Source organism: Microchirus variegatus, assembly GCF_963457635.1.
Source record: "Microchirus variegatus genome assembly, chromosome: 12".
Lineage (NCBI taxonomy): Eukaryota > Metazoa > Chordata > Actinopteri > Pleuronectiformes > Soleidae > Microchirus > Microchirus variegatus.
Window position 1 is genome coordinate 9,025,918 of NC_139813.1, and position 11,757 is coordinate 9,037,674.

The window sequence follows — 11,757 nt, forward strand, 5'->3', positions numbered from 1 at the left end:
AGAGATACTGACTGTGTGGTGAGTGTAACTGTTATGTTCCTTTTTCGTATAGGTGAAACTACACAGCTTCATGTGACATGATTACTGTTCTTTTAAAAAAGCCCAGTTCCTCTTTAGTAAATATTTCTGCATTTGTTGTCCTAAACATAATAATTTTTATCCATCTACAGGGAAAACCCCAAGCCGGCTGAACCTGATCTGCAGTTTGTGGAATCTGGTTCCACTTTAGGTCAAAGTGATGTCACAGTCCTGCAAATACTTCAGCATCTTCAGCAAACAACTGTTAGACAAAAGCTCTTTTCAATGGTCAAATGCAATAATGAAAGCAAACATCTTTTTGCATCTTGGTGTAATTATTATTATTATATATATATATTTTTTTTTAAGCTAAGAAGCATGCATTAGAAACCTAAAAGAAAGTCTGGTAATACATTCCCTTGCAGGATAAAAGCCTTCTGTGTTCATCATGTTGAGGAAAAAATAATCTACCAATGCAAAAATAAATACATTTAAAAACACTTGTGGCACTATTCAAACAGTGAATCCCAGACAGAGGAAAATGGCCAACAGCCAAAAGTATCTCCATATTGGCAGAGTCTTGGAAATAATTTACCAGCCACTTTGGAAAGGAATCAGATATGGAAAACTTGAAAAGACAATTTAGTTCAGTATCAAGTGAAGAATACGGTTTACAAAAAACTGTATTCCATTTTTTGGAGTCTGGATGGGGGTTAAATTTCTTGCTGCCATCGCAGTGCAACGAATTCCAAATCTTGCAAAAGTAGTTGAGCTTTAAGCGGGGCTAAGTTTGCAATCAGCCACCACAACTGAATGTGACAGACTGCAGCACCTGCCAATCAAACAAACATGAGTCATAACTCTGTAATGAATCTGGACTTTCCTCTTCTTCCTTTTCTTTGTACATGTTGTTCTCTATCCTTGTTAAGAAAAACATAACAGATTAATTGCCTGTGAAAGAGACAACAATGTGGTATGTGCAGAATGTAAATAGGTCAAAATAATACTGAGCGCTATGAGAACCGTTTTCCAGCAGAAGGCGCATAACCACACTTTCAACTGTACCAGTACATTATCTTTTTGGTTTTTGTTTCCATTCGTTCTGGCTTTATTTTGGCACCATTAATTTATTTGAAGAATGTATCTTTAACTTTAACTGTTAAATGTGCCACACAGACATCAAACTGTTATGTATTAAAATATGACTGCTGTATAATGCAATTTTCTTTTCTGCTTTTTTGACTGGATATCTACTTCTAATGACTATTATTTCAATGACACTTCAACAGCAGTGTGCCCACCCAGACATGTCAATGTGGGAGTTGATGTTCAATCCTCTTAAACACTCCACACTCTAGTTCTTGTGTTAATTCAAATCCATTTCCTTTGAGAAAAACTTTATATAAACCAAAGGAAACCAAAGTCAACACCAAAAACCCAAAATAACCTCTGTTGGGTAATCTCTAGGAAAATGTCTGGCGAGCAAAAAAAAAGAATTGTTTAACTGACGTGTCTCTCACCAACAGTGTCATCCAAACCAAACTGCTTTTACAGTAACCCAACAGTCTGTGGACTGCCCCCCCCCCTCTTTTTTACGGTTTATTGTCAGCTTTAATGGACATTTATGTTTAAATATTCCGTAATAAAGAAACCACTTAATGTCTGAACTTCCCTCACCAGAGTGAGTTCAGCGAAGTAAAGAGGAAACTAATAATACTCGTGTCAATGACCTTTTGCCTGGCATAAACTGGGTGTGTTCACTACACCAGATCGATTGTGACAGTTACTGTGACGTAACGCAGTTATGCAAACGATTACCAAGTTCTAATTACACAAACTACATTGGATGTAACACAACTGCCATGAAAGAATGAGCACATATCTGAGCAGAATAATAAGAGGTTGGTATTTTCATAACAGAATTAAATGTTCTATGAATGGCAGACCACTCTATGCACATAAAACTATTAAGGTACTTTGTAGTGGGCACTAATCGCTTCTCAAGATAAGGCTATTATGCGTTAGCCCTCAAAAAGCAAAACAAAACAAAGCAAAACATCAGGCTGCCACTTAAATGCATTCAACTTGACCGGCCTTGGCTTCCTGCATCCATTTTTAAAATCCTTCTGCTGTTTTGACTGGCTAGGAAAACAGGCCTTCAAATTGGGTTAAGGGAGCTGCGTCTCCCTCAGGCTCCCTTTGCAGGAGCAAATGTGACAGCAAGGCGTGTTTAGGGATGGGTGGGGGGTGAGCTCAGCTAAAGGGGAGGTTGGCTGTTTTTTGCCCTAATATGGACACAGGCTGGGGGGCGGTGGGGTGCTTCTGGAAGGCAGGGCGAGAGGGGTGGGCTCTTGCGGTGAAAACCTGAACAGCACCACTACAATGGCAGCCTCTGCAGTGTCACCCATGCCCTTTATCCTTGCCTCTTGTGCCTCTTTCACATACCAGCAGCACAGGACTGAACTGTTATGGTTTACTAACTACTCTCTTAACGCTCTGCACACAATGAAGATCTCTTTAGCGGTCAGGACTTATAGATCAGCACAGTGAAGTTTTAAGTACTCCTGATGCCCTCCACAATGCTCTCACTCCGAAACCATGCACCGAATACAGTATCACGCTCACTTAAGTCAGTGACACTAAAGCCCAGTGCTGAGTCTCTTTCTCTGCAGCAATACTCAGCTGCTGGCTCTGTGTGCCCTCCAGCTCAGCCAGCTGGGCCTGCTGCCTTATTTTACACTTGCTCATTACAGACTAGCCACTATCCCTCCACATCTGGCGGCTGGTGCACAGAGAGGGAGCGACAGCGATAAAGGCAACCGCGACAAAAACTCACAGTGGTCATATTTTTCTGCAAGGGGAGAGCTGAGGATGAAGGGGTGAGGTGGGGTGTGAGTGAACCTAGTAAACAACTCACAGAGGCTTCTGTCGATGCTAAGAAAGAGTAAGTGGGATGGAGCGACTGCCAAGGCACATATGAGTGATGAAAAGAACAATAGACGGAGGAAAAGAAATCAAGGCAAAAAGCAAGTAGGAAAGTTAGGGAGGGCATTTGGTATTTAAATAGGAGGAGGGGGCAGAGTGGCTGTCTGGCTACTAGTGGCCATTGCTGCATAGAGTGGGACTCCAGGCGTAAAAATTCCTCCTACGTCTTTTCTCAATGCCACTTCTGTTCTGCCAAGCTCTGCATGTCAGCAGCACTGCAGATACAAAAGGCAACCATGTCTGTGTGAAACTGACTTGTGTGATACTAGTGTTAGCCAGGGTGTATGTGAGGGCATCAAGCCATTCTCTGCCACTCCAGGCTCTTTTTCTGCTGGAAGAAGGTGTGGCAAGTGAGGCTAAGCGATCATGAATGTGGCAGCAGGACTATTCCCGATAATATCAAAGTGATGTGTAGTGATGTTTCACAGATGTTGGTGATTTTTGCTATCAATAACTTTGCCTTTAGTTGGTCTTCGTGAACAGAAACTATGTAACGTTATTTGTATGATAGTATTCTGTCGAGCAATACTATCACACCTGACTGAGGGTGAGAGCAGGAAGCGCTTATCTCATCAAACTGCTGAACTACCAGTTTTTTGTTTGTGAATTCTACTTTTATTTAATGCAAATTCAGTTGAATTCACTTCTGAAACGTGTCATCCATTCATAGAGGCTTACAACACTTGAAGTAACTCTTAGCATTCAAGCATAGCACTGCCTTTTATGTCAGGTCTGAAACTTATCCTGTATTTATTCTATTGTACCATACTGTATAATGCTTACATGTTTTAACCAGACACTTTTCTAAAAACCTTGACAAAATACATTTTGTACTTGTTGCCGACAGTAGGATGGAAGCGAAATGAAGCGTAACAAATGGCAAAATACCTAAATTGAATGTAATAATAATAATAAAGTTCAATGTTTACCATTAGGGAATAGAGATGCGGCTTCTACATCAGGTTAAAGAAATAGTCTTGTTTGTCCCACTACAGTATAAAAATGTTGAGATTTAATATTACAGATCTCATGTTTGTTCCGTCTCCCTCTTTTGAACAAAAAAAAATCCTTTGTGTAGCATATTCAAGCTAAAATATATTATAAATTAACTAACTTATCTAAATAGAAAGAGAACCACTTATGTTGGTGTTCACACACTAATTTCTGTGAAAACAAGTTGTAAAATGCAGGGGGTACGACACAAGGGTTTCCTGACAAAAACACACTATTTATAGCCTTGTACTGTTTCTACAGTGAAAGATCAGTGCAAGATCACATCACCAAGAATGACAGAGCAGACGATTCTTGACCTTTGTGGACCATGTAGGCCTTTGGTCTCTGTCATTGGAAAAGTCTGTCAACCAAAGCCAAGATCAAGTGCACTCACAGTTAGTCATGCAACATTAGTAGATCATACTTGTTTTTTTCCCCCCTGTCTTAGGCCATTTTCACTTTTGTTATCTCCATATACACACACAATCATATTATTGAGATTAATAATCAGCATTAGTCATCACCACAGACTCAATATAAAGTAATCAGACTTGGAGTTCAACCTAAATCTACGCAGTCTGTGACCTGCTCTAGTTCCTCCACTGCATTTTGTACATTACTACAACCTCTTTACCAAAGATCTTCTTAAGTTAAACATCCTAATATTTATGCTCTCACAGGCAGCCTGCTTGTCATGAATAACTAACAGCTATAAATCTCTGAATTCCTGCACCTGTTGAGGTCAGTGAGCGTGCTGTTGGGTTGCAAGAAGCCAGTCAGACAAGGCAAATATCCTTCTGCCAGCTGAGAAAATGCAGAAATAGAAACAGGTGGAGTGGCAGAGCGGGTTACAGCCATCTCACTGTTTTTCACAGTGCAGTACACTGATGAATATTCCTGCATCTTGCTCTTTTTACAGTCCAACTGAATATACTTTATAACTTGCTGATCTGGCAGCAGCAGCATTGTGTGACTCACAGGTAACATCTTTGCACGAACCAGAGAGCACGACTCACAGAGCATAAGGAACATGTTATGTGAAACGTGAACAGAAATGATCAGAATAAATCAATCTTGAGTAACATTTAAATTTAGTGCCATGGCTTTAAATCAAGCTTCGTAAACATATTTCAAGGCTTTCTGATTTTTCCAGTGGCCTAGAAAGAATGATGCCTGGGGCGTTTGTGCATAAATAAACTGCCACAGCTAAAGAAGCCCTTTGTTCAAAGTAGTAGGTGCACAAAATCGATTAGACAAGTGGCATGCATTTTAAATGATCCTGGTGTGTCGCTGCTTATGTTTCAAAAACTACAGTTACTTATGAGGCAGCATAAAAAGCTCCCAAGGTCAAATGAGGCCAAAGCCAAAGTTGTAAAAAAGGGGGAAAACAGAAAGACAGATATTTCTCATCACAACAGCAATTATAAAAAAAAAACTTTAAAACATTTCTGTGTATTAACACACATCGGCAATGTGGTTGTAAAGTGGGAGGATTTGAAACACCCTTGGTTACCCAGAAAAATCTGTTTGCTATCATGGCACAAACCTTTAAATATTCCTGTGGAGAATTGTTACATAAACAAACAAGAAACTACGGCTGAACATTTTGAGGGACACATTTACTGAAGACTTTTCTAACAGCTATTGCAATTGTGATTTGATTTGCATCACTTCAGTTACATAGTTATTGTAATAGATTTGAAATGCAATGGAACATTACCAACTACTGTATATTCTAATGCAAGGTTGAGTTTGTTTCCAGTGTTTTTTTAATCTGCAAGAAACAATCAAAAATACAACAATAAATTGCTGCACAAGACACCAAATGAATGCTAATGTATAGTAATAATGGGACATTTGATAGATTACTCATCAATCACCAATTTATTTGTTTTAATAAAAACTAATTATCTGCTTTCAGCTTCATAAGCTCTGTATTTTCTGGTTTCTTTGATCCTCAACGACATAAACCTTAATATTTTTGGTTAACGGACAAAGCAAGACATTTGAGGTCATCGTTATTTTGAGGTTTAGGAAAAACTGATTATATTATTAAATTACACAAAAGTAATTGATTCATCCAGAAAATAACAAACGGTTTACCCGATAATATACAGTAAATAATCATAAGCTGTAGCCCTATAATAGACAACATAACTGACAATAAAAAGCACACCCTCAGCACAACACTAGTGATCGAGTGCACAGCAGACACACTTACAGAGAGCTGTTGTCCCGCTGACAGGATGTGAATATAAAAAGTGAAACGTGAGCGGGAAGTGTGCAGGGTCACGGGGCAGCGCAGTTCGACGCACACTTGTTCTCACAGACAGATAAGAACGACAGGCAGACGACGCACAGTTGGAGGTAAAACAGGAACCTGGAGGACAGTTTAATTCACATGTTATTTGACTGCGACACAGCCGCAGCTGGGTATGCACAAATAACGCCTTTCCTGGGCAGAATAAAAACAGGACAGGGTTGCACACGGTTAAAGAATAATAACTATTCATTATTTCTGATGAATATCAAACAACGCACAGCACAGATTTGCCAGAACTGTGAGATGGAACGATCGCCTTGTGTTTAAACGAATACAGAACAACAGCTAACAATGATAATGTTGATTTTTTTCACAGCAGACATTTTGACATGTCACTGTAAGAAAAGGACAGGTGCTGTTTAACAAAGGCTCTGTTCTATTCATACATCCAAATAAGTAATGAGTGCAGAATTGAGCCAGCATGTACAATGTGAAACTGAAGCAGCTAAATGGAATGTGTCAAAATGTCTTTGTGAGTGAGACATAACTTATTCCAACAATAAATCCAGCTTTGCTTGTGACATATGAGATCTCTATTTGAAATTGCAGACACAGCACAATATCCTTGCCTTCAGGTTGGCTGGGCAATAATTAAATAACAATATATATTGCAATATACATTTCTTAAAGTGTAGTGCAGCGAAAGGTTCAACTTTCAATAAAATGTTTACGTATTACACAGCAACTCTGATAGTTTTACCAACATTTGTGAAATATTTCTGTTTTTAACTAGTGTTAGTTGTTTTTTAGTTGTTTAAAATCGCAGTTTCTTCAGTCATGTGAATCATGCAACATTTATCATAATTATCAATATCGACTGATTTGAAATTTTTTTGATAACATCCATATTGCCCAGCCCTACCTTCAGCCTTTAATTTCAGTGGAAATGGGAGGCAGCTTTGTAGGGTTAAAACTCTCGAGTTTAAATTACTTTCATCAATCCATTAGTTATTTAAAATCAAACTGGGTTTTGACCAGCAACAGAGTGGGATTCTCCAATGTGCCTCCAGAGAAAGTTTCTAGGACACATTTCTATAAATACATTGTAAAATAATAGAAACATGCAAATATTTCTGTTTTAATATGAATATAGTTCAGTTTAGTTGCCATTACCAGATAAATCAACTCTGTCAATATAATAGTATAATATACAGGAAGACATTTTTATTTTTCACACTCAAGTATTATTCTGTGTCGTATTCTTGTAGTTATCACAATCACACTTTTGCTCACTGGAGATTTTTAACTATATTCACCGTCATATGCATACAAACACACACTCACACAATCTGTTGGCTGAGAAAATGAGGCTCTACTGCCAGTGAGAAGTCTGCCGTGTTTTCTGTTCCAGCACAGATGGCAGCATTGGTTGAGTCAGCATTGGCTGATGGTTCACTGGATGATTAGCTGTTGATAACGGGAGGAGAGCCAAGCACAAAGAGCCAGGAGCTGAGGAACTGAGAGACATCTTAGCCAGGTTGTTGTGTTTGAATGAAATAATGGCTTGAACAAGTGTAATGATGAGAGTGTTCAGCTTCATTAAAAAGGACACTTTTAAACACGAAAGGACAAATGAAGCCAGAAACATGTGCAGGATCCGCTTCAAATAATGTTTTTATCCTGTGACAGCATTGTATATGCAGCTTTTACTTTCTATTTATTTTCTCTTGTTGTAACAGTCATGTTCTCATTCTGTTGAATGAACACAGAAGGAAGAATGTTATGCCAAAATCTGACATGCATCAACAAATGTGAGATCAAATGTACATGAGACAGTCGCTCAACTGAGCTGGAACATGTGAAATAATGATTTAAGAAGGCTTCACAGTGCCTGTTCAGCACTGATGCACTGAGCAGCACTTGAAGCAGATGCTCTTATACAGAGTCGAGAAGCAACTTGTGATTGATAGCTGAACTAAAAAAAATAATTATTTTTAAATCACTGCTGCTAGCAGTTTCATTTGGAGAGTTTGAGAACAGCCAAACTGCAAATATCACATTACTTCTATCCGGTCTGGTGAGACTTTAAAGTAGCACATTTCAGTAGATAGTAGCTCCTTTGTAATATGACTATAATGGCTAAAGTCATCATGTTTCACACATCAGAAGACGGCGTCACTGGCAGTTTGCTAACTGGGTTTAAATATGGATACTGCATTGCTTTGATCGTTAGGCCAGTTTTGGTTATGATAGGGGGTGTAGGTCTTAAACTTTAGACCACAATATAAATATTAACACACAACATCTCTCACATTAATATGGTTGATATTTATTCCTTAGTTATTATATTTTCTCCAGGCATTACAGCAGTGGCCTTGTTGTAAAAGGCTAGCAGAGCTAAATAAGTGCAAAAGAGGCTATGTGTTGCAACACAAAGGCTTTCCCCATGTGCTCGCCTCAGGCAACCTGTAATGCAGCAGCAGGTAAAAACCACAATGTGAAAAAAATGCCACAGTTCGAGAGGGTTTCAGATGCTATATCCTGTTTTTCTGTTTTACACATAAACACTAAACGGTGTGAGAACAGCCAAACAAACTCACACGGCTCTCAGTTCTGCCAAGATTAATTTGTTAAGTCTGGCATGCATTCTGCTCTTTTTTGTGTTCTCCCATTAACTGTACCACAAAGCATCAGCACAACATCTGAACCCTTTCCACGGTTCACAAGAAGCACACAAAACCCAACAAGAGCTGATTAGTCCTTTTAAATTAGCTGCACATAACTAAGAATTAAATCATCAGTTGGAACATTGTGATTGTTGCCAAACTGAGCCTGCTAGAACATCTCTGGGACATTGAAGACAACATTAAGCAGTTGACATTGACGTTTAATATAAATATAGAGGTATTTTGGGTCATACAGAAAAAGACTTGGATGAAAGGCATTGCACATGGTTGTGAACAAAATGCCACATCATTCGTAGTTCTTTTTATATGTTGCTGTTCATAGTCATGACCTAGAATCTTCCTTTTGGGGGCTATATAAAGCCCTGCGTGCACCAACTTGTTTCTACCATCTAAAAGTGAATACTGCAACACAGAGCTACGCTAGGCCATGCAAAAACATATGCAAAGCATTTTAACTTATTCCAAGAGAGATAAGTTTCACCCACAATAGCCATTGTTCACAGTATGTTGTAAGTCACTGAATTCAACCAGCATTCCAGAAATGCTGCAATTACAGCCTGGCATACTGGCTGAAACAAAACACATAGACACATGTATGCATGTACTCACTCTCTCTCTCTCACACACACACACCGTTGTTAGGGTATGCAGCTGTTGCTGTATGTCTTCTTCGACAAAAGAGCGCCATTTCAGTCCACTAAGAGCCACAATAAAACACATTCCTATCACAGCTAACAGAAATTAGTATCTCAGCTGGCAGCATCGGATGTGCTACTCATTTTATGTTTAAAACTTCACTTTGGCAAGTTAATATGATGCACAACTGAGCATTTTATTCCTAAAAGGTCTATTCATGGCTGATTTCTGAGACAATCAACACTTGTTGTTATTACTGTTCAGTATCACCATTTACACGTCAACCCTTCAATGTCTTTAAGTTAGGGTTGGGCAATATGGCCAAAAAAGATTATCATCACCACACAAATCTTTATATCAATTCATACTGATAGTTATGACAAAGTCAGATCATTTAGGACTGATTTTTGCTCGTTAATTTCAACATTTTTTTGTAACTGACGTTAAGTGAGATAATGTTTTAGCTCAAAGTGGATTTGCAAAATGTACAAAACATTTTATAGGATCAGGATTCAGGATAAAAACAAACAACTGATGACCTTGCAAGACCTTGACAGTGTTTGTATTGACAGTGGTACTGACACTGTGGTTAACATGGTGTGTTCCCTAGTTGCTTCATTGCCCAACCCTACTTGAATTGTTGTAGTGAATCAAACATGGGTGATGATACATTGCAGTTGTTTGATATAATGAAGTGTGTACTACAGTAATATCCCATGAGGTGGACGGAGACACTGGTCAGGTAAAGCCAACAGCTGCTGTAGTCTGGCATTTACAACAGTGGTCTGAGAGAGACATTTCACTGAGCTTGGAAATTTGGACTTTTGACTTCCACCAGTCCAACAGGTTGAGATGGGAAACAATTCGTCAAACATATTGCAAGCCATTTTATGATAGTAGTTTGGATATGGATCCGTTATTCCGTTTTTCCTAGTTAAATATCCATTACATAAAACATGATTAATCATAATTCTTGTTCAAGGTAGCTTAACCCCCCTCCTGGGATAATGTTAGTATTACATTATACACATCACAAACCGGAATTATGGTTAGTCACAAAAACAGTATATTTTAATTAAGTTGTGGATATTTGAAAGGCTCATTTTGACCTATACTTGAAATTTAGAATCCTGGAGATCTGTAATAAATATCAAGTTTTAAAACGGCCCACCATACAATCCATCCACCTGCTTGTTGATGATGTCCACTTCACTGTCAGGGAGTGTTGGACTTTGTACAGTTGAGAGCACACGGTGATTGAGGTTAAAAAATGAGTTATTAAAATGTCATAACAACTTCAAACTGACCAGCAACCTAAAACATTACTCTCCAGTAATGTATTTTATACAAACGAGCCAATATCAACGAAAGCAGTGACTACACCGAGTGAGCCGACCATGAGGACATTCAAATAAAATGTGGCTGGATTCTTTGCTTGTCTGCTACTTGTATGCTAAGTTTGCTGGTTAGCCAGTCCGCCCGTTAGCCAGCACTGCTGCCAGGCAAACCCTGGACAAACCTGGTTACATCAACACTAATATCTAAACAACTTTGCCTTAATGTCCGAGTCTTCACACTCATGAACAGCGCTTTAACTCCACCGCGGAAATCATTTGCAGCGCTTAAAGTCGGCTGTTGCTAGCTAGCACGTTAGCGCTTTCCTCCCCGGCATCTCTTCCCATGTGAACTCGTTTGACAGTCACTGATTTGACGGGGGGGACACAATTTGGCACGACAACAGGGAACTTCACGACCCCACGAAACACAAATAAAAGTTCACCAAAGCCAAAAACTCACCGGTGCGTCTCTCGTCGTCAGTAGTTATCTAGGAAGTAAGCACCGGAGTGTTGGTGTGAGCAGGACTTTCACCGACCCTCTGAGCGTCTGTCCCCGGCAGCAGCAGCAGCACACATTCACGCGCACACACACGGACAACAACACTCTCAGAGGTTCCCCCTCCCTGACTCTGCCAGCGGAGAAAATAAAGGCTCGAGTTTCAGGCCACGCCCACTACGATTTTAATTGGCCGAAATTAGGGACAATGCGAAAATAAGCCAATAAAATGAGTTAAAGTTGTTTTTATTTACCCACTAGTAACGCGTCAGATGATGTAATAGTTCAGTAGTTTCTGACAATGACTTCCTCAAAATTAAATTCAGACTGAATATGTGTGAA

General features: G+C 39.2%; 1 protein-coding gene across 2 annotated transcripts in view; it reads right to left on the reverse strand.

Annotated features, from left to right (window-relative positions):
- Positions 1-11,505, reverse strand: part of fam49a (family with sequence similarity 49 member A) — a 32,934-nt gene extending 21,429 nt beyond the window's left edge. For both annotated transcript variants that reach the window (XM_083898360.1, XM_083898361.1), the window contains exon 1: positions 11,380-11,505. The gene's annotated coding sequence lies outside the window, so the exon portion shown is untranslated. The remainder of the gene's footprint in view (positions 1-11,379) is intronic.
- Positions 11,506-11,757: the final 252 nt, after the last annotated feature.